The 26171-nt window shown below is 35.2% G+C and overlaps 1 non-coding gene across 1 annotated transcript; it reads left to right on the top strand.

The window, feature by feature from the left end:
• Positions 1–15699: 15699 nt before the first annotated feature.
• Positions 15700–15806, top strand: LOC131175130 (small nucleolar RNA R71). The gene has a single exon (XR_009145291.1). It is a non-coding gene; the product is annotated as a small nucleolar RNA R71 (small nucleolar RNA).
• The last annotated feature ends 10365 nt before the right edge of the window (positions 15807–26171 follow it).

Below are 26171 nucleotides of genomic sequence, written 5' to 3' on the forward strand. Positions count from 1 at the left end.
GATGTCCCCTATCTAGTCATAAGGTACCAATGAGTTAAAAGAAGCCTCATTCGGGTTCCTGGCATCGTCGGATGCCAGAACCCTTAGTCTTAGGCTCTTATGATGTGTATCTGTAATCAAATTTTAAGAAGTCGGAAAAATCCTTATCCGACTCCCATTCTAGTAAAAGAGATCGGAGGAGAGTTCTTATCCGATTCTCAATCCAAAATTTTAATAAATATTTAAAAGAGATCGGAGGAGAGTTCTTGTCCGATTCTCAATCCAAAATTCTAATAAATATCTTAAAGAGATCGGAGGAGAGTTCTTATCCGATCCTCAATCCAAAATTTTAATAAATATTTAAAAGAGATCGGAGGAGAGTTCTTATCCGATCTCCAATCGAAATTTTAATCTAAAAGAGATCGGAGGAGAGTTCTTATCTGATCTCCAATCGAAATCTTAATCTAAAAAGAGATCGGAGGAGAGTTCTTATCCGATTCTCAAATTGAATTCTAACAAATATGCAAAATAACCCCCTTAAACAAAACTGATACACAACAGTAACTCACTAAGGGTCGTCTCATTTATTTATGTATCTGGGTAACCCGAATTAGTGAAAAATCAAATATTCCCTTTTGCCAAGAGGATTAACATCTCCATTTGAACCTCCTAACTATAAATTTTAATTTATAAAGAGCTTAAAATTAAATCTGCTCACCCTCATTGAGGGACGAGGTGGGGTGCCTAACACCTTCCCCACCCGTTCACGGACCCCGAACCTAGAATCTCTGTTTTTTTTGAAGTGGTTTCATTTTAATTTATTTTCACAAATGGTTTTCTTTAATTTCCCTCAAAATTAAAGTGGCGACTCCTCACTCTTTCCTACTTCGGTGAGTGTTCATCCAGGTGACTGCAAAACCCCTTGCGACTGGCAGTACTGCTATCTGTAGTCCCTAATTGGTATACCAATCGATCCAAACTAAATAATTAAGTCTAGGTATACTATGGGCAATTACACATTATTACATATTTATTTGAATATTCATATCACTTAATAATGGGAAAATAGGTCCCACATACCTCTTTCATATAGTTTAGTGTTTAATAGTTTGTTAGGGTTAAATTTCCTACCATAAGATAATTTATCTCATGGACCCTTCTTTGGTTTCAGTTTTTGTGTCTTAGTTTTGCCTATCCATATAATCAGTTTGTAGCCACTGTTTGGCTATACTTTTTTCATAGAAGTAGTTCCCCTATGTCTTATCTTTATTTTCCTTTATGAATCATGTCAATTTTATTTTTAGAACTCAAGTTATAGTCAGATAACCATTACTGACTCATTTCTAGATTCTGGTTCCTTAACTAGGCAGCTTTTGGACTTAAAATTTACCTAATTAATGGAACATGTTACAGTCACTTTTAGGCATGGTGATCTCCATAAAAATTATTACCCTAGGTCTTATGATCATTAAGAAATTTTTATCACAATTTTTCAAGTTTGGTGGAATTATTTATGGCCAATTAACTGACCTGGGCTCATGTATTCTGTGCCAACAGGTGTTCAGTTTAGGTCAGTGACTGCAGGTCAATTTGCAAGGTACTTACAGGCATAATTTGAGGAAGGTTTCTAAAAAAACATTGTAGCCCTATCTCTCAGATTTCTGGAACAGTATGGCTCATCCCAGTTGGATTTTTTTAGTGGGAGTTATGACTAAAAGATTATTCTGGGGTCAAGTGAAGTTTGGTCAGATTCTAAGTTTTGGTGTAGTGAATTGTTCTAACTATTTGACCTAGTTCTCTTGATTTCTGAGTGTTGGTCAAAATACCAATTTTGTAAACCTATGTCTTGTGGACATTTTGCCACTGGTTTCACTACATTTGAATTCTTTTAGACCATGTTATGGCCATTTTGCCAAAATTGGTCGGGTGAGTTTATGTCCAACAGTTTCTAGACAACCTAATTGTGGATAGTTTTGTGACCCAACTTGAGCCAGCAATTTGGTTTAGTTTTTGGCATTTCTGGGTTCAGTGGTTTTCATGAAAATTTATCCCTATATCTAAGCTTTCCAATGACATCAAACTCAGGTCATTTGGACCAGTATATAGAGAGTTATGACAAAATGAAAATGTACTATTCATTTGGTCATTTTCTGGGTTTTGTGTAGGGTCATCTGGATTTGGGCAGTGTTTAGGTCAAGATTTGGACAAAATTTGAGCATGGTTTCTTCATGAAAAATGGGCTATTTTGGGTTTAGTTTCACCTCCAATTAGCGTCATACCAATTAGAGCAGCACACAATCAGTTATGGTTCAATAAACACACTGGACTTATTGAGTCCCAACCTGCAAAAAAATGACACTCCCAAAATTTAATCTCCTCCATCTTCCTTGCCTCAATTGACATGCATAACACTTCTATAAGCAACAATCTCAACTCAATAGGTCAATTTCAAGTATTTACATAAAGTCCTCAAATCATATACATAAATCCTAGTTTCAAAGTTCCAATTTGCACAAACACTACATAATCAAACTCCCAAACATATCAACTTATCAAACATTCTCATGGAACCCATTTTCATCATTTAAAATCATCAAACCTCAAGGTTCCATGGCTGTCGAAATTCAAGTGTCTCTTTTCCTCAAGTTTTCTTTTTAATTTCATGTAACTTACACTTTGTTTAGCATGGTTTTCATGCCTATAGAAGAGATTAGGAGTTTAGTGCACTAACCTCTTGATGACCCAATTTCAAGCTTCCCAAACTTCAACTTTTCTTCTTCTTATGGCTATCAATAGCTTCCTTATAGAGTGGGGAGTATTTTTAATAAAGAGAGTTTAAGGTTTTGGGAGGGAAAAACTTAGGGAATCAAGCTTCAAGAAGGAAAAAAATGGAGGGAGAGAGAACTTCCATTGGGGCCGGCTCAAGGAGAGAGAAGGAGTGAAGGAAGAAGATGATGGTTGGTGGGGGTTTGTCTCTAGTGCCTATTTATATTTTTATTTTTGTGTACTTTAAATTTTTAAAATGTTATTAGCTTTTCTTTTCTTTTCTTTTCTTTTCTCATTTTCCTAATTTATTTCATAAATTTTAATTTATGTTAATTATTTTATTCTTTAAATTTTACTTTGACATTTAGGTAAAAAATTCACCTCTGGAGTGAAATGACCAAAATGCCCTTCATAGTGCATATCTGGTTATTTTTATTATTTTATACCGATTGATAAATTCTCTAAATTTTTATTTTATTTCCTCTAATTTTTTTCTATATTTTCTTAACATTTATTCCATTAATTTATGCCACCTCACTATAGTTTAAGTGTAGTTCCAGGCATTTTGACTGTCCAAACAAACATTAGTCGTCAGAACAGTAAAATGTACGGACTATCTACGGTGAGGGCGTTACATGAGTTCTCCCACAGCTCCACTACAGACTCAATGATCTGCCCCAACAGTACAGAGGGATAGAAGACAGATGAGACTAGAGGTAGCTGGTACATCACAGAGGGCTTCTGAGACGATAGAACAGCGCGAGGTTGGAGTAGCATTCCACGTGTACAGTATGGCTCGGGAGGAGCTAGACCTGGCAGACGTTGTCAGAGGTACATTTTCTAATTATAATACCTTTAAATATGTATTGATAGACCCTAATTATATTCTTCCCTATATATGCATTGTAACTCCTGTTGAAAGAGGATACCGATAGATGGGTCAAAAGATGACATACTTGTCACCAACCCTTTAGGTCATTAGGTGATGGTAGATTACCAACCAAAAAGGATCATATTAAAGATAATGGATGAAAATAAGAGAGAGACTGTATATGAGATAAAAGAGGATGAGTGCAGAACTGATTGAGGATAAGTATAGGAAAAATCTAATCTATTGGGATATACCGTGATATTTACGCAATATTCTCGATGTTTATGGTGTAAGTTGTAGATTACAGTACCGACTTGGGACCATTGTGTGGAGCTACGTATTTTCGATAGTAAATCGAGATGGGGATAAAATTATAGAGCTAGATCTAGTAAGACAGACTAAGGATTAGTAGATATCTACATAGCTAAAATAGTACGGTTACATGGAGTGTCGACATTGTTCATATCTGACCGAGACCTGAGATTTACTTTGATAGAAGTTACAGGGATCATTGGGCACTCAACTGTACTTCAGTACGGCTTTTCATCCCCAGACGGATGGATAGTCCGAAAGGGTGATATAGGTAACCCTTAGAACTTATTAAATTTGTTATAGATGTTAAAGACATGATAGTAATGAGATGACATGAATTATATGATAGGTATTGGAAAATATGTTAAGAAGCCGTGTCATCGATTTTGAAGGGAATTGGGAGAAATATCTTCCTTTAGAAGAGTTTGCTTACAATAGCAGCTACCAAGCCAGTATAAAGATGGCTCTATATGAAGAATTGTTTGGGAGGTGATGCAGAACTCCTTTATGCTGGATAGAGATGGGTAAAGAGAAAGCAGTGGGCCCAGACCTAGTGAGATAGACAGAGGAAAAAGTGAAGCTAATCAGAGACAACTTGAAAGCCGCCTTAGACAGACAGAAGTCATATGCTGACTTGAAAAGAAAAGATATAGAGTATGAGGTTGGCGATAAGGTGTTTCTTAAGGTTTTACCCTGGAAAAAAGTGTTAAGATTCGATAAGAAGGGTAAGTTAAGCTCTAGGTTTATTGGTCAATACGATGTCATTGAACGTGTGGGTCCAGTAGTCTACAGACTAGCTTTACCACCTGAGCTGGACAAGATCACAATGTGTTCCATGTGTCGATGCTCAAGAAATACAGATCAGATCCTTCACATATCATTTCAGTGGAAGAAATAATTATGCAAACTGACTTGACATATGAAGAAGAATCAATTAGAATCCTGGCACGAGAAGTAAAAGAGCTCAGAAATAAGAGAATTCCCTAGTAAAAGTACTATGGAGACACCATAACACAGAAGAGGCAACATGGCAGAGCAAGGAGACAATGAGACAACAGTTCCCTCATCTCTTCACATCTGGTAAATTTTGAGGAAGAAATTTTTATTTAAAGGGGAAGAATTGTAATGCCCTCACCGTCGGTAGTACATACATTCTACTGTTCTGATAATTAATATCTGCCCAGATAGCTAGGATGTCTGAAACTACACTTAAATGATAGTGAGGAGATATAAAATGATGGAATAAATGATACGAGAATACAAGAAAAATAAGGAAAAATAAAAGACATGAAATGTAATTAGGTTAAATGAGCTTGAACTGTAGCAATGGGTGATCGCACTAGGAAGTCACTGTGTAGACAGTTGATGACTCTAGACTCGTGAGGAACCCCAAGAAATAATTTTTGGGACCTAATTAAAGGTCTATAGAGGTATAAATGATATTGGAAATGTCAAAGGAAATTTAGTGAATCGGTACAAACGAAAATGGAAATTAAAGGAACCGTCGGATTAGGGATTAAATTGGTATTACCGAAAAGGTTCGACTATGACCCGAAGAGGGGCATTTTAGTCATTGGACACCTAGAATTGACTTTTGACCTAAATTTCCATTAAAAATAAGTAGTATTAAATTTTAAAAATCCCGAAAAAATTAAATTAAATATGAAATGCAATTAAAGGAAAAGTGGGGGATTAATTTGCAAATATTGAAACTTTAAATTATAATAATAATTAATCAAGTTAGTGGGGGTATAAATACACATAAGAGGACAGAATTTTCCCACTCACTTCATCACTTTCTTGAAGCTTCTCACCATGGCCAAATTGAAGTTCTTCCATTCCTCCATGGCCAGCCACACATGCAAGCTTCCATTCCTCCATTCTATGCCATGATTCTTGCAAATTCTTTCATGAAAAGTGACCCTCACATCATGGGAAAGCTATAGGCAGCAAAAGGAAGGAGTAATTTTGAGGTTTTATAAGCTTAGAATTCTCACAAGTTAAGGTTAGTGCATAATTTCCCTTATTTTCTTTGTTAGGCCTTGAATTGAGGTGGATATAAGGTAAATTATGCATGAAATTTTATAGAAATGATGGGTTATGAGAAATCCTCAAATCGGCAGCCTTAATTTCCATGGGAATATGATTAGTTCTTTCATGTATATGGTGATTAGTAATGTTAATTAAGGTAATTACATAAATTAGGATATAATTGTATGTGGGTGTTTGAGGTTTGATCATGAATTAGGGTTTTCAATTGTTTATTGGAGACTTGTAAAATTCCTCACTTTGGCAGCCATGAAAAGCTTAGAAGATTGTTTAATTTTTATATGTAATTGATGGGTAATGAAGTTGATTAGGCTAATTACATGTACTAGCAATTTGATGTTATGTGTAAGTTTGAAATTGATACTTTGAAGTAGAGTTTTGAAGTAAATTTTGAAGGTTTGTGCAAATGTTAATTTGGGCGGCCTTGATGTACTTAAGAGAGCATTAATTTCATGTATGTCAATGTTAATTAATGGTATTGATATATCAAAAATTTAATGGAATATGTATGGTTGATTTTGATCAATTGAATTAGGGTTTGGAGTTAGTTATTGGAGACTTGTATAATTGTTGGACATTTGACTTAATTGAATTGAGTGAATATGTAATTGCTGGACATTTGATCAAATTGAGTTGTTGCTAGACATTTGACCAAATTGAAATAGGATTGATGCCAATTAGAAGTGCTATGTATGCAAATTGTAGTTTGGGAGAAGGAGGATTTAAAATTGGAAGTGCAATTTTTGTGCAGGTTGTGTAATTATTGAGGGCAGTGTGGAAATTGAGCCATAACCTAATTTGTATGATCCCAATTGGTATGAGGCTAATTGGAGGTAAAATTAGACCTAAATTGGACCAACTTTCATATGGAAACCTTGCCAAAATTTTGTCCAGAAAGTGACCCATTTATGGACCTAATCCGGATTGCCAATTGCAAACCCAGAATTTTGACCAAATAAACAGTATTCATTCATTTAGTCATATCTCACTGTATAAAGGTCCAAATGGCCTAAACTTTATACCATTGGAAAGCTTAGACATAGGGCTACAACTTTGTTGAAGATCACAGAGCCCAAAAATTCCATTAACTAAGTCAAATTGCTTGCCCAAGTTGAGGTACCAAAACTTTCTAGAATTGAAACTGCCCAAAATTGCTAAATAAAGACTACTTAACCAATTTTGGCAAAAAAGCCATATCTTGGTCCACATAACTCTAAATTCCCTGAAACCAATGCCAAAATTTCAATAAGACATAGGCCTACAATAATGGTATTTTGACCAAAACCTAGAAATTAAGGGAACTAGGTCAATTTACTTGATTAATTCGGCATACCAAATCTGGAAATTGTATAAGTGACCATTAAATCCAGCATATTCATTTAAGCATATCTCCCACTAGAAGTCTTCAATTGAAATGGGCCATACCAATCTGAAAAGCTAAGAAACTGACCTAAAACTTTCTTTTAGACATCTTCCTCAACTTATAAATGAATGAAACCTAAATTTAGGGTCAAAGATACTGACCTAAATAGAAATCATATTGGTATAGGACATTCAGACTGGGCCAATAATATGGCTATAACTAGCTCCACAAGACTTGAAAAATTGCAATTAAAATTTTTAAATGATCATAAGACATAGGGTGACAAATCCTATGGAGAATGCTAGGCCTAAATGATACTTTAAGCTATCCAAATAAATTGGTTAAATTCAATATCAAAATTGCCTAGTAAGGGAACTAAAATCCAGAATTGACCTAATTATGGTTATTTGACCATAACTTGAGCTATACCAATCCAAATGACATAATTCAAAAAGAAAATAAAGATAAGACATAGAGAAACAACTTCCATTAACAAAGTGTGGTCAAACAGTAGTCACCAATTGCTCAATTTGATATAAAAACATAAGATATTGAAATTGAACCTAAAGAAAGGTTCTTAAAATTAATTATTGACTTATCCCTAATAAGTCACTACATGCTAAATTACATAAAATGGGTATGTGGGATTCACTTTCCCACTATACATGGACATGAAAATTATGTTATCACTATACGCTAAATTACATGAAACAAAAATGTGTGATCCACTTTCCCACAATACATGAACATGAAAATTTAGATAAATAATTATTAATGTTTAATTGCCCACAGTAAACCTAGGCATATATATATAGTTAGATCGATTGGTATACCAATTAGGCAATACAGATAGTAGTACTGCCTACATGAATAAGTCTACACAGATAGGCCTGCATGAATACGCCTACATGAATACGCTTGCATAGATAGGCCTACATGGATGACATGACAGATGCCATTGTGCATAATTGTATTTCTGGTTTTAAAAGCCTGCCCACTAGCCTTGTGCCTGACATGACAGATGTATATTGGACAGACATACGGCTGTCTAACCAGTATACTCCCGTGTATCTAGCATTATAGTCTATTATAGGATTACTTGTTGCATTGATATAATTTTAAAAGACTGAGAATGAAACTAATGAATAAATAAGATACTGATAATTAATTTAGTTCCAAAGTACAGAAAAGTCATAAAATGACTTAAACTATATAAGAAATGAAAAGAAAAGATACTATTAAATTTAACTATTCCCAAAGTGTAGAAAATTTATAAATGTCTTAGAATTGGTGACAATTTCACTGATATGAGTTTAAGGAGACTGAAAATAAAATATATGCACAGATAAGATCCTGATAAGTAAATTATTCCCAAAGTGCAATAAAATATATAATTGACCTAGAAGTGCAAAATTCTACATAGAGCTATTATTTTTAATTATTCAGTTATTATTCCTTAAAATTATGCACCACTAAGCAATTTGCTTAATGCGTTGGTTTTTCCATCGCGTAGGTACTGGAGATCAGCAGTCGCTATAGTACTGTTCTGATCGTAGTTGACCAGATCTGCATACAGTCCAGAGTTCACCTCATCAGTCTTTTGTATTTTGGTAGGGCCCATGTATAGACTAGCATTTTGGTTCATTGTGTATAAACATGATGTAACTACTAGTTTGTGATGTAAATAAAAATTGTAATTATATATTTTGGATTGTAAATAAAGATGTGAATTTCTGTATATGAAATTCTTATGAATGACTTATCATATGAGAAATGAATTATATGTTATATGATCAGATGAATGGATATGAAATTGTTTTTAACAGGTAATTAGTGGAACCCGTTAGATGCTAAAAAAATAGAGGAGGCTCTACCAGGATTTCCACAGAAATAAATTGTGATTTTAAAACAAGTGTATATATATATATATATATATATATATATATATATATAAATTTGCACATGATTTTAAATGAAGTTTAAAATTAACAGTGAACAAGACAACATAAGATAAGGTGCTCCGACACTGAATGTGGCACTCCTTGGTCAGCTGCACTGTAGATGGGTGAGGGGCGTCACACCCAATGTCGTCGAGTAGCCCATCAATCTCTTTACGGAGGCCGAGTTGCTCCAACAACCTGAATATATATATATAATATATATATATATATATATATATATATATATATAAATTTCCACATGATTTTAAATGAAGTTTAAAATTAACAGTGAGCAGGACAACATAAGATAAGGTGCTCTGACACTGAATGTGGCTCTCCTTGGTCAGCTACACTATAGACGGGTGAGGGGCGTCACACCTAATGTCGTTGAGTAGCCCATCAATCTCTTTACGGAGGCCGAGTTGCTCCAACAACCTGAAATCCATATACTTTGTAGAAATATTCCTCCAGTTGTTAAGCCACGCACACAAGTTTCGGTGGATGAAATCGCGGAATGCCCAGGTAACGGAGAACTTGGGTTGTGATGGCTGCGGAGGTTATGGGTGAGGTGTTGGTTGTGGTTGGGGTTGGGTTGGCCTTGTTTGTGGGTGTTAAGGTGATAGCTGAGGAGGAGAAGGTAAGGAGTCACGTTCTTGCCTAGAGGAGGAGCCCATTCTTCTGGTTGGTCTCTTTGTAGGTGCCATTAGAGATTTGGGAGAAGGAAAGGCTAGGGTTTTATGAGATAAAAAGGAGATTTGAGGGGTTTTTAAAGGGAGGGAAGCTTAGAGAGGAAGAGTTTCTGAGTGGGAGGGAGTTTAATGGCAGTTATGTGGATTTAAAAGGTTATTGTGACCCTTCGTTTTGTGCGTTTAGTGCCCCAGGTATTATGTCTATGACAGGATACATGAGGCGTGTACCACTACACGGGTCCCGGCCATCAGACCCCTGTAACTTTTTGCCCTATAATGTCCCTTCTTTGCCAAGTTACACGGCCTATGTAAATTTGTTTTGGGACCCGTGTAACTTCCTACTGCCAATTTACACGGCCTGTGTAAATGGGAGTCGTGACCTGTGTAACTTCCTGTCTGAAAACGGCAATGCTAGCTAAGTTACACAGCCCGTGTAAATGCGACTTAGGACCCGTGTAACCGTTTGTCCCCCTCAAACTTAGAGCTTCTCTCGCCATTGTCGAAGCACACCTCGTGTGACATTACACGGGGCCAACCCGTGTAAGGGTCTGGAGATTTTTGTAGAGGTGTTCTAGGGTTTCAGAATATTACATGGGGAGGTGTAAAACTTATACACAACCCGTGTAATTTTTTAGCTCTCTAATTCTTCAGTATTAAAATTTCATGCTATGACTATGAATGAAATGAATGTAAAAATTAACAACAGAGCTACTTCCTTGGTTTTATACAGTCTTCTCTTGAGTGGTTTTGATTTAACGTCTCCTTATTTCCCTCAATTCCCCGCTTTTGCAGAATTTGGACTTGGGATGCTTACAAAATAAAGCATGAACAAACATAAGACAAAAATAAGAGTTAAAATAAAGGAAATTATATAAAAAAAATAAAAATAAAAATTTTGGGTTGCCTCCCAAGGAGCGCTTGTTTATAGTCTTTAGATGGACTGTTCCCTCATTATTCATGGTCTATCTGGAGGATGATCGAAGGTGCAGTTGGCTCCCTTCTCTATGGGTTCTCCCTGGAAGTACAGCTTCAGCTTTTGCTCGTTCACTTTGAATGCTCCTAAGGTTTTACTCCAAATCTCTACAGCTCCATGCGGGAAGACTTGCATAACTTTAAAAGGCCCGGACCATCATGATCTTAGCTTTCTTGGAAAAAGTTTTACTTAAAATTGAAGAGCAGGACAAGGTCTCCTTCTTTTATTTCTTTCCTTGCTATGCATCTGTCATGCCATCTTTTGGTTTTGTCCTTGAAGATTTTGGCATTCTCATATGCATCTTATCGGATTTCTTCCAACTCATTGAGCTATAGGAGCCTTTTTTCATTAGCAGCTTTGGGGTTAAAATTCAAGGTCTGAATCTCCCAGTAAGCCTTATGTTCAGGCTCGACAAGGAGGTGGCATGATTTTCCATAAACTAACCAAAAGGGTGTTATGCCAATTAGAGTTTTATATGCAGTGCAACATGCCCATAGTGCATCATTTAACTTCACAGACCAGTCCTTCCTTGAGCGGTTTACTGTTTTCTCTAGAATCTGCTTCAGCTCCCTGTTTGAAGTTTCTACTTGGCCATTGGTTTGAGGATAATAAGGTGTGGCTATCTTATGAGTCACTCCATACTTCTTTAATAGTGTTTCAAATTGTTGGTTGCATAAGTGACTTCCTCCATCACTGATTATTGCTCGTGGTGTGCCAAATCTTGTAAAGATGTTCTTCTTAAGGAACTTTGTGACCACTCTGGCATTGTTGGTTGGTGTGGCTATTGCTTCTACCCATTTTGACACATAATTAACACCAACCAAAATATACTTATTTCCAAAAGAGGAGGGTAATGGGCCTATGAAGTCTATCCCCCATATCTCAAATAGCTCTACCTCAAGTATACCGTGTAGTGGCATTTCATTCCTTCTGGAAATGTTACTTGTTCTTTGGCATTAATCACTAGCTAGCACGAAGGATCTCACATCTTTAAACAGATTAGGCCAGTAAAATCCTACTTGTAAAATTTTGGTTGCTGTTTTTGTGGTGCCAAAGTGTCCTCCATATGGTGATGAATGGCAGTGCTGGAGAATGCTCTCTATATCCTCCTCCGATAAGCATCATCTTATCAGCCCATCATTGCATCTCTTGTATAGCAGAGGTTCCTCCCATGTGTAGTATCACACATCGTGCAAAAATTTCTTCCTTTGCTGGTAAGACATGTTGGGTAGCAAAACCTTGCATACAAGAAAATTCACAAAATCAGCATACCATGGAGCTTGGGATAAGGCTAATAGGTATTCATCCAGGAATGATTCATCTATTGGCAACTCTTCAGCTTCTTCTAAGTTCTCGTGTCTCAGCCTTGAGAGATGATCGGCTACCACATTCTTGACCCCCTTCTTATCCTTTATTTCAAAGTCAAATTCCTAAAGGAGTAAGATCCATCAAATCAATCTTGGCTTTGCTTTCTCTTTATTCAAAAGGTATCTGATAGTAGCATGGTCTGTGTATATAATGACTTTTAATCCAAGAAGATAGGATCTGAATTTGTCAATCACAAACACTAATGCTAGAAATTCCTTTTCTGTGGTAGCGTAGTTGATTTGTGTGTCGTCAAGTGTTCTGCTGGTGTAGTAAATGGCATTGAGTTTTCTATCTTTCCTTTATTCGAGTACTACTTCCACAACGTAATCACTTCCATCGCACATGATTTCGAATGGTAGCTCTCAATCAGGTGATTGCATAATAGGTGCTGAGATCAAGGCCTCTTTTATCCTGTTGAAAGAAGCAAGGCAATTTTTATCAAAATCAAAGGAAACATCTTGACTTAATAAATTTGTCAATGACATAGCTATTTTGAAAAAATCTTTGATGAATCTTCTATATAAGCCTACTTGTCCCAAAAAACTTCGCACTTCTTTGACTGATGTTGGTGGTGAAATTTTTTCGATGATCTCAACTTTTGCCTTGTCAACTTTAATCCCTCTTTTTGATATCAGATGACCAAGAACTATGCCTTTTCTTACCATGAAGTGACATTTTTCCCAATTCAGGACTAGGTTCGATTCTTCACATCTTTGTAACATTTTGGATAAGTTAGCTAAGCAATCATCCAAAGTAGTTCCATAGACAGAAAAATAATCCATAAAAACTTCCATAATATTTTCAATATAATAAAAAAAAATAGACATCATGTATCTTTGAAAAGTAGTAGGGGCATTACAAAGACCAAAAGGCATTCTTCTATATGCAAAGGTTCCATAAGGGCATGTGAATGTGGTCTTTTCTTGGTCTTTTGGGTGAATAGGAATTTGAAAGAATCCCGAATATTCATCTAGATAACAAAAGTAGGAATGTTTTACGAGCCTTTCTAGCATTTGGTCGATGAAAGGGAGAGGAAAATTGTCTTTTTTGATGGCACTATTCAATTTCCTATAATCTATGCACATGCGCCAACCAGTGGCTACCCTAGTAGGGATCAGTTCATTGTTTGCATTTTGGATGATAGCTGTCCCGCCTTTCTTAGGCACTACATGTACTAGACTAACCCATTTACTATCAGAATTGGGTATATAATACCTGCATCTAATAGTTTTAGAATTTCTTTCTTAACTACTTCTTTCATGTTTGGGTTAAGCCCTCTTTGGTGTTCAATAGTGGGTTTATTATTTTCCTCCATAGGTATCATATGCATGCAAATCGAGGGATTAATCCCTTTCAGGTCTTCTATTTTATACCCTATAGCCTTGCTATGGGTCCTAAGTACTCTTAGCAATTTTTCCTCTTCTATATCAGATAGGCTAGCAACGATAATAATAGGATATTTAGAGTTTGAGCCCAAAAATGCATACCTTAGTGAGGAGGGGAGAGGTTTAAGTTCTACCTATTCAGTGTTGTTTTCTGGCTTACCTTTGGGTTGTTCCTCCTTTAGCTCCTCCACCTCGAAAGCTTGTGACAAGGGTAGGGATCGATGAACTGCTAAATATTGTGCGCAAGCTGCAATTTCTATGTTTTCATTATCAGTAGTATGAGCGTGCAGTAAGAATACTTCAAGAGGATCTTTAGGACATGCTTTATGCAATTTCTCTTTAACTTGTTTGTCAACCGTATCAATTTTAAATCATTCATCAGATTCAAATTTGTCATCATGTTGAACAAGTTGAATTCCACTTTTTCATCTCCTACCTTGAGAGTTAGCCGCCCATTTTTGACGTCTATGATTGCTCTTGCAGTTGCCAAGAAAGGTCTTCCCAAGATGATAGGGATTTGAACATCCTCTTCCATTTCAAGGATATCAAGGTCAACTGGAATGAAAAATTTGCCCACCTTGATAGGAATGTTCTCAAGTATGCCCACAGGATATTTAACAGACTGGTCAGCCAATTGCAGTGAAATTATTGTGGGCTTCAGTTATCTGACCTCTAGCTTTTGACATATTAATAAAGGCATTAGACTCACACTTGCTCCAAGATCACAGAGGGCCTTGTCTATTTTCTTATCGCCAATGAGACAAGGTATGGAGAAGCTTACTGGATCCTTCAGCTTTGGAGGCAATTTGTTTTGCAGTATGGCACTGCATTCCTTTATTGGAGCAACAGTCTTATAGTCTTCCAGCTTTCTTTTCTTTGACAGAATTTCCTTAAGCAATTTGGTATAGGATGGCATCTAAGAAAGTGCTTTAGTGAAGAGAATGTTAATGTAAAGTTTCTGTAAAACTTCTAAAAACTTCTCAAACTGCTTGACCAATTTGGCTTTGTAGAATCTCTGAAAGTAGGGGAGGCTGATATGGCTTTGGTAGCTTCTTTTTCTTCCTTGTTTCCTCTTCCTGATCCCTCTTGGCTTCTTCCTCTTTCTTCTATACTTGGCTTTTAGATTTATGAGAGGTTTCCTTTATTGGTTCTTCCTCTGGTTATTCTAGAATTCTTCTACTCCTTAATGTAACTACCTTACAATGCTCCTTTGGGTTCATCTCTGGTTGATTAGGCAGTTTACCAGCAGCTTTGCTTGAAGAACTTGCTTGCTCAGCAATTTGATTTTCAAGCATCTTGTTGTGAGTAGCAAGTTGGTCCATTCTGGAAGTCAGTTGTTTAATCATTTCATACTATTGTTGTTGAGCTGCTAGGAGGCCTTCCATCATGGATTCCATGGTCATCTTTGGTTTAGACTATTGAGGTTGAGGAGGTGGTGGTGGTTGTGCAAAGTTTTGTCCTCTGTTATGAAACCCAAGGGGTACTGGTGGTTTGTACCCTTATTGTTTATTCATTGGCTGATTTTGGGAATTTGACCATGAGAAATTCGGGTGGTTCCTCCATCTAGGGTTGTAAGTATTTGAGTACAGATTGTTGAGCTGCCTCTGGTTGAAGTTTGCTCTGTTACTCACATAGTTCATCTGTTCTATGGAGGGTTCATTGAAGTTGTTGAATTTCGAAGTCGTATATCCTCCTCCACAATCGTCGCTGTGCTGGTTGCTTGTACCTATAGTGTTAGCTTGCATTTTGTCGAGCCGCTTCGTGAGTTGATCAAATTGAGCATTTATCAAGCTTAGGGCATCCACTTGTAGGATCCCTACTGTTCTCCTTGTGTTTCCTCTTTCATTCGACCACTCATAGTTGTGATATGCGACCGTCTCCAGAAGTTCAAGTGCTTGTGCCACTATTTTCTCCATTAGGTCACCTTCTGTAGCTGAATCTACCATGCTCCTTTTAAAGGGTAGTAGCCCATTATAGAAATTCTAAACTAGGAGCCAATCTTCTATGTCATGGTGTGGACATTCCCTCTGCAGGTCCTTATATCTTTTCCATGCATCATAGAGTGATTCACCTTCCTTTTGTCTAAAGGTGTTGAGCTTAACCCTCAACTTTGCAGTCTTTATAGGTGGGAAATACCTTGCTAGAAAAGCTTGTGAAAGGTCTTCCCAAGTGGTGAATGTTCTAGCAAGTTAAGAAAGTAACCACTTCCTTGCTTTGTTTTAAAGGGAGAATGGGAATGCTTTGAGTCTTTTAGCTTGATCAGATACTCCATTCATCTTGAATGTGTCACATAGGGCAAGAAAGCACTGGAGGTGGTAGTGCATATCTTTTGTTGGTGAACCTCTAAACTGGGTCTGTTGAATCATTTGGAGCCATGCTGGTTTCAGTTCGAAGTTATTGGCTTCCACTGTAGGTCTCGTAACACTGGGCTGAAATCCTTGGATAGATGGAGCTCCATAGTCTCTCAAGAGTCTTGGCCTATTGTTATTGTCGGCCATAAATAGAATTTCTGAATTTCCTTGATCTTGCTCTTGGTGTCTCCTTTCTCTCCTGATGGCTCTCAGAGTTCCATCTATCTCAGGATCTAAGCCCAAAACTTCTTCTTCCTGTTTTGCTATGGTCATGCACCAGACCAAATACTGAAGAGAAAAGAAAAGAAATAAAACAAATTAAAAAAAAACTAAATAGTAAATATAAATGTCTAAATCACCTAAATTGCCTATCGCTCAATATTGCTAAAACTAAATTCCCCGACAATGGTGCCAAAAACTTATTTGCTAGTTTTTCAACCCTGCAAGTGCATGGATCACTAAGAAGTAATAGAGTAGTGAGTGAAGTATCGTCCCATGAGGAATTTAGTTAGTAAGTACTAAACTACACAGCAATTCTGACTGTTTAGGCTACTGAATATGAATGAAGAGTATATTAAACTTATTTTGGATGCTAAAAATAAACTTTGAATAAAACTATCTATTGAAACAATTCTAGAATTAAGATTCCACACTGTAATCTTATTATGGATTTTAATCTCGTTTATTCATTGGATTGAGGATCATCACTTTGATGGAAATTAATCTTAGGATATCCTAAGTCCTCTCTCAAGGCACCTATGATGTGTTCCAATTAGAGCCAAACCCTACTTTCGTTGGTGATTAGTCCAAATAAAACCCTTTAAGATTCATGATTAATTTTGGAACTCCACAAAGGTCATTAGCCTATCTCTAGGTCAGATTTCCTACGTTCAAAATCCTGATTTTCTAATATTAATCTTCACCTTTCAGTCCTTTAATTAATATTTGTAATCAATACTAAGTGGATACCAACACATAGCATGCATTAAGATCACAAGAAATTGAATCAAATGGCAAAACTAAAATCCAATAAATAAAACTCAGTATTCGTCCATAATAATAATTACAAGTGTTACTCTCCGAATTCCAGAATCAAGGATTTGCTCACTCATGGTGAGTTTAACAAACATAATAGAAATAAAATAAAAGAACATGAATGGTCTTAAAGAAATAAAACAAAAGAACCGATGAGGATTTTCTGCAGACTTGAACTTATGGAACTTCGGCTGGAGGCTTCCCTCTTGTACTAATGATCTACTCTCCAAGACGGCTATGAAGGATGTGAATATGAAGGTGAGATTAGGTTTGGAATTAAGATTTCTCTCCTAAAACTTCAAAACTAAAAGCTCTCTTCGGTTTTTTGCGGCTCCTCTATTTATACTGAATGATCTAAGGTTAGGTTTTTAGATTCCTCAAGGCATTAGGAGTCTCTTCTCTCTGTCACAGCTAGAGCTAGAACCAATTCAGGAAACTGATTGTTGCGTGATACACGACCCATGTGTCACTATACGGCCTAGGGCCGTGTAACTTACTGGAACTTAAATTATTGCATCTTGTATCAGGATAGGACTTTATATGGGCCTCAGGCAGTTACACGGGCCTGATTATACGGCCCGTGTACTTTTTTTACTTCAGGGAAATCTTCAAGCTTGGCCCGGCAAAGACTTACACGGGTCTTCATAATTTACACGGGGCATGGCACAAGGCCCATGTACTTTGATTCTTCTTTGGCTCTTTGTCTTTCTTCTAGCAGTAAGTTACACAGATCTGTGGCTTTGATTACACGAACCGTGTAAGGTGTATCAGCAACATTTCTCAATTCTTTGGCCTTTCCAAGCTCTCTACTATGCTCCTATGCCTTGGAACCTCTTCAAAAACACCTAGAAACATACAAAAAACATAGGATTCAGAGTTTGGCAATGGAATTTACAAAAGTACATAAAATTGATGATTATGCATGAGATTACTTATCTAAATGCTATGAAATATTATACAAATATACTTAAAAACATCTATATAATACAAGTGTATCAGGCGCATAGTAGAACTAAAATGTTGCAATATGGAAATGATTAGTTCAATAAGTAGTGTATAGTTTTAGTTTAGTGGAATTAGAATCATTGCCAAAGCTATGAAATATCAAATTTAAACTTTAATTGGAGCCAATTATACTAAAAAAAAAAAAATCACTTATTATATAGTCCATCAATTATTATCTAACTAAAAAAACCAATGAGTTTGTTGGAATTGGGTCTTGGAACTTTAATACTATTTTGTCAAAGAGATTAAGGAAATATTTTATAGGATATTTTTGCAAAATGAATTTTAGTGCTAGCTTAAAAGGGTAGACATAGCGAACCAAAAAAATCATTTAACCAAATCTATTTGTTTGAAATTATATATATATGACGGATTAAGAAAAAAAAATTTCAGAGAATATATAAAAAATAATAAATAAAATATTACTTAAAAATAAAAAATGTAATGAATAATTACACTCAATGAAATCTAATACCATTAAAATTATAAAAGAATTACAATATTATTAATGCTATCAAAAATACAAATATCTTTATAAGTAATTCAAAACCATTTATCAATTTATCACACGTAAAATTATATCATTTTGTCTTGATAAAGTTAATTAATAGAAAGTTAGAGTAAACTTTTAAAAATAAACAAAATTTTGAAAGAACGATGTGATTTTTTTTTTATCTCAACTAATTTTAATATTTATCAAAAAATAGTTTAATAATTATATGTGTATATATATATATATATATATATATATATATATATATATATATAATGGGGTGTGGGTGTCATATATAAAATGAGGGGTCAATTGATCCCCCATTTTTTGCTATAGATTCTCCATTATATGTCTGTGTTCATCTATATGCATGTGTGTATGTGAAGAAATAGAGGCATTAACGATAAAATTTAACAATGCATCACAAAAAGATTAGTGATGAAAATAAGAGAAATAAATTATTTCTTAGATAGAGTAGGTTTGATGGCTGAAGGCTGCCATGCATTGTTTACGTGATTGTTCACATGAATCAGTAGCTGAATCTGGGTTTACCCATCCATAGTGCAAATAGGGTCCCAACCTTAAAATCCCAACATCAAGCCCTAGTATTTTTTATTCTAAGTTCCTTTTATTATTTTAGACTTAAAACAACTATAAATACTTTCCATTTACTTAAATATACACATTTAACCTCAACTTTCTTATTTTACATAAAAATCCTAAAATAACCTTAATGACAACCTAACCCAACTTTCTTCACAAATATTAACCCTAAAACCTCAAATAACTAAGAGGAAAGAGATTAAGACTTAGCTCTTGTAGTTATGGTTCCCAAAGGGAAGGATTTCTTTCATTTCTTCTTCAAACCCTTTGATAAGAGAGAGGAAAGGGTGTCCCTACCCTTTTTAAAGGTATGGAGGTGGTTCTTTTTCATTAGAAGCTAAGGTGGGGTGTTTTGGGTTGTAGAGGGTGAGAAACTGAGAGAGAGAGAGAGAGAGAGAGAGAGAGAGAGAGAGAGAGAGAGAGAGAGAGAGAGAGAGATGGAGAAAATGAAAGAGGGGCTGGTTAGGGAACCCTTACCTTCAGGTTTTATATTTTGTCTAGACCAATTTTGATTATCGAACTTGCCTAGACAACTAATTTTAGCTTAGTCCCTTATTTCTTATTTTCTCTCTAAACACCCCACTTCTCTTGGATTCTTTCCTTCACTTGGGACTTCGAGGAATACTCCATCTTTAAACACAAATCCCAACTACCCTAGGTGAGGCATATTACATCATTGATTATTGGTCAACTATTAAAGTGTGCTCTCTCAATGTTCTATTCAACTTAGAGATTTTTCCATAAGAGTTAATTCGGTTTGACATGGTTATTCAGGCTTATGATGATTCTAAGAGGGAATTAGTTAGGGTAGACAAGGCTATTATGAAGGTTTGGCTAATTAAAGCTGAATTTGAATTCACAATGCTTGATATTGTAGTCACATTTCCTTGTTGCTTGGAAGGGTCTTGTTCTACCCATTTGGTGGAGTTCCTTTAACATTTTACCAAAAGATCAAGGTCCCTTATGTAGATGGGGTGATCACCATAAATGCTAAAAATGATGGGGAACTAGCTACCTTATATGTGGAGAATTTTGTTCCTCAAATAATTGGCCTTCAAGTTGCTAGGATAATATGAGGATTGAATGGATCCCAAGGTAGCTAGTATGATGAAGGGAATGAATTTCTTCCTTATAATGGGCCTGGGAAAGCATTCTAAGGGCCTAAGGACCATCCCTGAGATGAAGGGCCAGCTTACCAGATTTGGGTTAGGATATGAGTGCAAAGAGGAAGAAAGGGATGATTAGCCCAAAGAGATTAAGTTTGGCAAAAGAAGGAGCCCTCAAATGGACTGATGCTTTCATTTATGATGTATTGGATGCCAATTTTGAGGTTAAAATTAATAATATGAATTCTCCTTTTGCTTGCTTATTTGATATTTATCTTGGTGGACATATGCATAGCATTCATGATCATATAAAATCCATTTCAATATATAAAATAAATTTGATCTCTACTAACTTAGGTACACTAAAAGACCCTTAGGAAATAAAACTAGCTATAGATTTAACTCAAGAAGAAAAAGATAAGTTCATAACTTTATTAACCAAGTACATTTAAGCATTTGCTTGGTATAATGATACGCTTAGAATTGATCGAGACATGATATCAAGACTTAGTTTAGCATAAGATTCCCACTAATCCAAATATAAAGCAAGTTAAGCAAATGGAGCATTAACTTAGAGTAGGATAGGAAGATAAAATAGCACAAGAGGTCAAGAAATTAATAGATAGTGTTACATGTCATGCTGTGTATTCATTCATGGATGGCATCTCAGGGTATAATAGATTTTCATGGACCTAGTGGACAAGGTAAAGATAACTTTCATCATAGAATGAGGGACCTATTGCTACAAGGTCATGCCTTTTAGTTTGAAGGATGCAGGAGCAATCTACTAGAAGATGGCTACAGTGTTATTTCATAACATGATTCACACAGAAGTAGAAGCCTATGTGGATGATATGGTGGTTAAATATGCTACTAGGGAAGGGCATTTTAAAGATCTAAAAAAGTTCTTCCAAGGGGTTATTAGGTACAAGATAAGGCTAAACTTGAGCAAGTGCATCTTCATAGTCACTTCAGGAAACTTGTTGGGTCACCTGGTCAGTTAGAAGGGGATATAGATAGATCCAGATAAGGTTAAAGTCATCCAGAAGATGCCAACTCCTAAGACTGATAAAGAAGTTAAAGGGAAATTGTAATACATTAATAAGTTCATAGCCAAGCTCACCACCACTTATGAGTCCATTTTCAAGTTACTAAGGAAGAACTAGCTAATGTTTTGGAATGAGTAATGTTAAGAAGCCTTTGATAAGATTAAGCAATATTTATCTAGTTCACCTGTCTTGTCACCACCAGTACCAAGGACGCTCTCAACCTTGTACTTTTCAATCAAAGATGTTACACTGGGGGCAATGCTAGCATGAGGGATAAACAATTTAGAATGAACCATCTACTTAATTAGCAAAAAAACTACTCCTATATGAAGAAAAGTATGCTCTAGTAGAGAAAACCTATCTAGCAGTTGTATAGGCTATAAAGAAATTATAACACTATTTTTAGCCTTACCAAGTGATTGTGGTCTCCCTCATGGATTTGCTTAGATATTTGTTTAAAGTACCAGCACTAGTAGGGAAGCTAGCTAAGTGGCTAATCTTGTTATTAGAGTTCAATATGGTCTTATATTAATTTGAAGTACCAGCACTAGTAGGGAAGCTAGCTAGGTAGCGAATCTTATTATCAGAGTTTGATATTATCCATGCTCCTAAGAAGACCATCAAAGGCCATATAGTAGCAGAGTTCCTATTAGAAAACCCTTTGGATGAGAAGGAAGAGGTAGAAATTTGTTTCCTAGATGAGAAACCTACTTAATAGAAGTGCAGGGATAGAAAATATGCTTTAATGGTGCTATGAACAAGAGTGGAGATAGAGTGGGAGTAGTTTGGTAGCACCAAATGGGAAGAAGTTGTTGATGTCCAAAAGGCTATGCTTTTTTGCTACCAATAACATGGTTGACTATGAAGCTTACATATGTGGTCTTAAAGCATTGACAAGTGTAGGGACAAAGAAAGTCAAGATAATTAGGGATTCAATGCTGGTATCTCACAAATCAAGGGAGAATAGGAGTTAGAAGAAGAAAAAATGAGGTCATACCTTGATTATGCTTGGCTATTACTTAAGGGTTTTAAAGAAGCAAGTTTGAAACACTTTCCTTATGCTCAAAATCAAATGGCTAATTCCCTAGTTACACTAGCATCTCTTTGGAAAAATGTTACATTACTAATCATTCTAATGAGAAGTGCTATGCAAAATCCCAAAAGTACATGGATCATGACAAGTAATAGAGTGATAAGCAAGTATCATTCCCATGAGGATAGTGTTTAAGTACCAAACTATGTAGCAATTATAATTATCTAGACTATCAAAATTAAAAAGGAATGTGTAGGCTAAACTAAATATTACTATAAAATAAATGAAAGTTGGTTAACTAGATTGAAATATCAATGAATAAAAGCATTCTAAAGTTAGGGGTTCACACTTCCAGTAGGACTAAGAAGAAGAACAACAACAACAAAAAGAATATTTCAATCTCTAAACTTTTAAGAGTCTAATAGCCAATTCAAGGAAAATAAGGTTAAAGTTATAGGCATAGGAAATTTTTTCCATTGTCGAAAGGAAAGGCACTAGAAAAAGAATTGCCTAGAGTACTTGGAGTATAAGAAGAACAAGAATGATAAGCCTTATGAAGGTACATCTACATCTTATTTCTAATATTCTAAGGTACTCGTAGTTCATCATTATATTATTAGAGCTAGTTCTCATAAATATTATGACATGCAGGAACTAGCAAATGGTAAAGCTTCGAAAAGATATGAAGATAAACTATGCATTGGTGATTGAGCAAAAGTTGCTATCAAGTCCATAATGGTTTAACTTTGTATATTTGTATATTATTTTGGACAATGTTTATATGTGCCTAATGTTTTAAGACATCATTTTTATATCAAGTTTGACTTGTAATGAACATGAATATATATTCATGGATGATCTTAACATTTTATTTTTGAAATGAAATGTTGGCATGGGTTACTTGAACAATTGTTTTTATTATGTTGATAATATTAACAAAATAAATTGAAGCAATTAAAATGAGTTTAATATAATCATTGATACCAAATCTAATCTAAAATAAATTTGGCTTTTGTGATTATGTCAAATTGTAGAGGATAGGATCATTACATTGGTTAGATGGGGACTAGGTCTACATTGGTTTGACTAGTGAGTTTTATTCTCCAAGCAAGATGACAAAATCATGAGAGTTGAAGGACTTTAGAACCAAACATAGAGATGTATGTGGTCAATATGGAAATGGTTAGAATAGGTTTTTCTTAATAATTTGAGGATGTGTATATTAAATTTTAAATCTTTGAAAAGTTTAAAGAGTCCAAACTTGAAGAAGAAAAAAATATGGGAAAAGGTATTAAAGTCTTTAATATGATCAAGACTAAGAATACTAGGGTACTAAATTCGATGAGTTCCTAAAGGAAAAAGATATTGTATCTCAATTTATGCCTCTCAAAATACCATACTTGTATAGAATGACTAAAACGAGAAAATATACTATATTCGACATAGTATGAAATATGATGAACTATAAGAAATAGCTAACCTTATTATAGGGATTAGCATTGATAATAGCTTCAAATCTTCAAAGTAGATTATGATTTATATTAGTTTCCACCACATCATATTAGATATATCATGGTTAAACACTAAATCTTAAGTTTGTTAAGATTTGAGTTGTTAGAAGTGAAATTTGATAAAGGGTAAATTTTTTGGTATTCTAAAATAAATTTAGGATATAATTTATATCTTCTTACTAAACAAGGAGTTATTATAAGCGGGGTCATTATTATTAAGAAAAGAGTTTCTATAAAAAATTGACAAAGAAAGGAAGATAAAATTCGATGAAAAGTCATCAAAAAGTGGATATAAATCCTTCCAAAAATGAGCTTATACCTATTAGTGATGTCTCCAAAACAAAATCTTGAAATTAATTCTATATCTCATCCTTTGGAGAGAGATAGAATTCTATATGAGAATGTACAAAAGTTGTTCATTCATGTAGAAATTAGTTACAGAGATGATCATATTTAATGAAGAAATTATGTTGGATATAAATTCTCATAAATGGTAAAAGTTGTAAGATCCAAAATGGATTCAATCATTAAGAACTATTTTTATGTTCTTGTGAACCTTCCATAGGTATAGTACCAAGTGAGAGTTGAAAAGGTTTTCCAAGAGATAGGCAGGTCACAATGAATAGGTATATAGAGACCTATAAGGCAATTTTATAACACCTACCATCTCTTAATGTCAGAATTTCTATCATTGATGGAATACTCTAATGAATTCAAAGTTTCCACATATAAAGGGATGGTGGTAGGAAGTGTATGTATAGATGTATGTATGTATGTATGTATGTATGTATGTATGTATGTATGTATGTATGTATGAGATGCTCAAAATTTATTTAAAAATGAAAATGTCTTAAAGGTCATGTTTGATAAAAGTTTTAAAGTGTTTCTTTGAGCAGAAGGAATTTCGATAGTCGAAGTATGGACTTTCGATATCCAAAGTCCCTTTTTATTGTTCAAATTCCTTTTTAGACAAAATGGACTTTGGTAACCAGAAATATGATTTTTGGTAGCAGAAAGTCCCTTAATAGTGAGGGTATAAATGGTTAATAGCATATTTTTCTGTTGAAGAGGAACTCAAACTCTCTTTTCTCTCTCTCTCTCTCTCTCTCTCCAAGCTACTGTGACATGCAAGTTTAGGTTTGAGGAGGTTTTCTTAGCTATTTCATGTTTTGAAGTTTGATTCTTCTATGGGGAAGCTTGGTGAAAGTGGATTAAAGCTATGATTGTCAATTCACTTCCTTCTCCAATTCAAGGGAAAGAGGTAAATTCTCTTTTCTTTTGATCTTTTAGGAGAATCTAAGTATGTCCAAGTGTGTTAGATGGTTGGTTTTTGAATGCATGTATGCTTAGACGAGTTTTGGAGCATGACTAGGTTGAGAATTGGGTTGCATGTTAAGTTCTTGATGTTTTTATTATTATATGAGACGTGTGAAGGTAATGGAACTTTGAATTCTTGCTTTTAGTGGTTGCATGTGAGTTTATGCTTGATTTTAAGTTTCCTTAGGCTGTAAAAGGCAAGTTTTTTTTTATGGATTCAAGAATTTCTTAATGACATTATGTTCGAAGTTTGGTTGAATCTTGAATTCAAGTTCCATTTGGATTGCATTTGTGTATGTAGCTTTATTCCAAGTTGTTTTTAGCCCTAGAGTTGTGTCTATATGTTTGGATTGTGTTTTGGAAACTTGTAGTGAGTTTTGGTGTTCTTAGGAGATGAATTCTGCAGGTTTTCAACTTAGAAATTTTAGAAATTCCCGGTTTCAATTGGGGAATTCTAGAAATTCCTAGGTTTGACTGCCAAAAAACATTATTTCAGTAGTCAAAGCATGCAGTTGCTTAGGAAAATCTAAAAAATTTCCAGATTTGACAGTCGAAGTCCAAGACTTCGATCGACAAAGTCGCTATAGGACAAACAGGGGACTTTTAAGCCTCAAGTGCTTAGCAACCGAAGTCCAAGACTTTGGCAGCCATGATACACCTGCAACATATAGATATATTCAGGCACTATTGCATTGCATTTCATAGCATTTAGGTAGTCAATTGCTTGCATTTTGCTTAGTTTCTTTAGTTTTTGTTAATTTCATTAATCCCTACTTAATTTCATGTTTTTTGTATCTTTTCATGTGTTTTAAAGGAAGTCCAAGGCATAAGAGTCGATTAGACAAGTTTAGAAAGTAGAAGAAGTAAGAAAAGCTACTACACAACATTACACAAGTCGTGTAAGCATGGAGTCTAACCCGTGTAACCCTCTGGCCAAGGAAAATTAAACAAAACATGAGAAGCCACAGTACAG

This window comes from Hevea brasiliensis, chromosome 16 (assembly GCF_030052815.1).
Source record: "Hevea brasiliensis isolate MT/VB/25A 57/8 chromosome 16, ASM3005281v1, whole genome shotgun sequence".
Taxonomy (NCBI): Eukaryota; Viridiplantae; Streptophyta; class Magnoliopsida; order Malpighiales; family Euphorbiaceae; genus Hevea; species Hevea brasiliensis.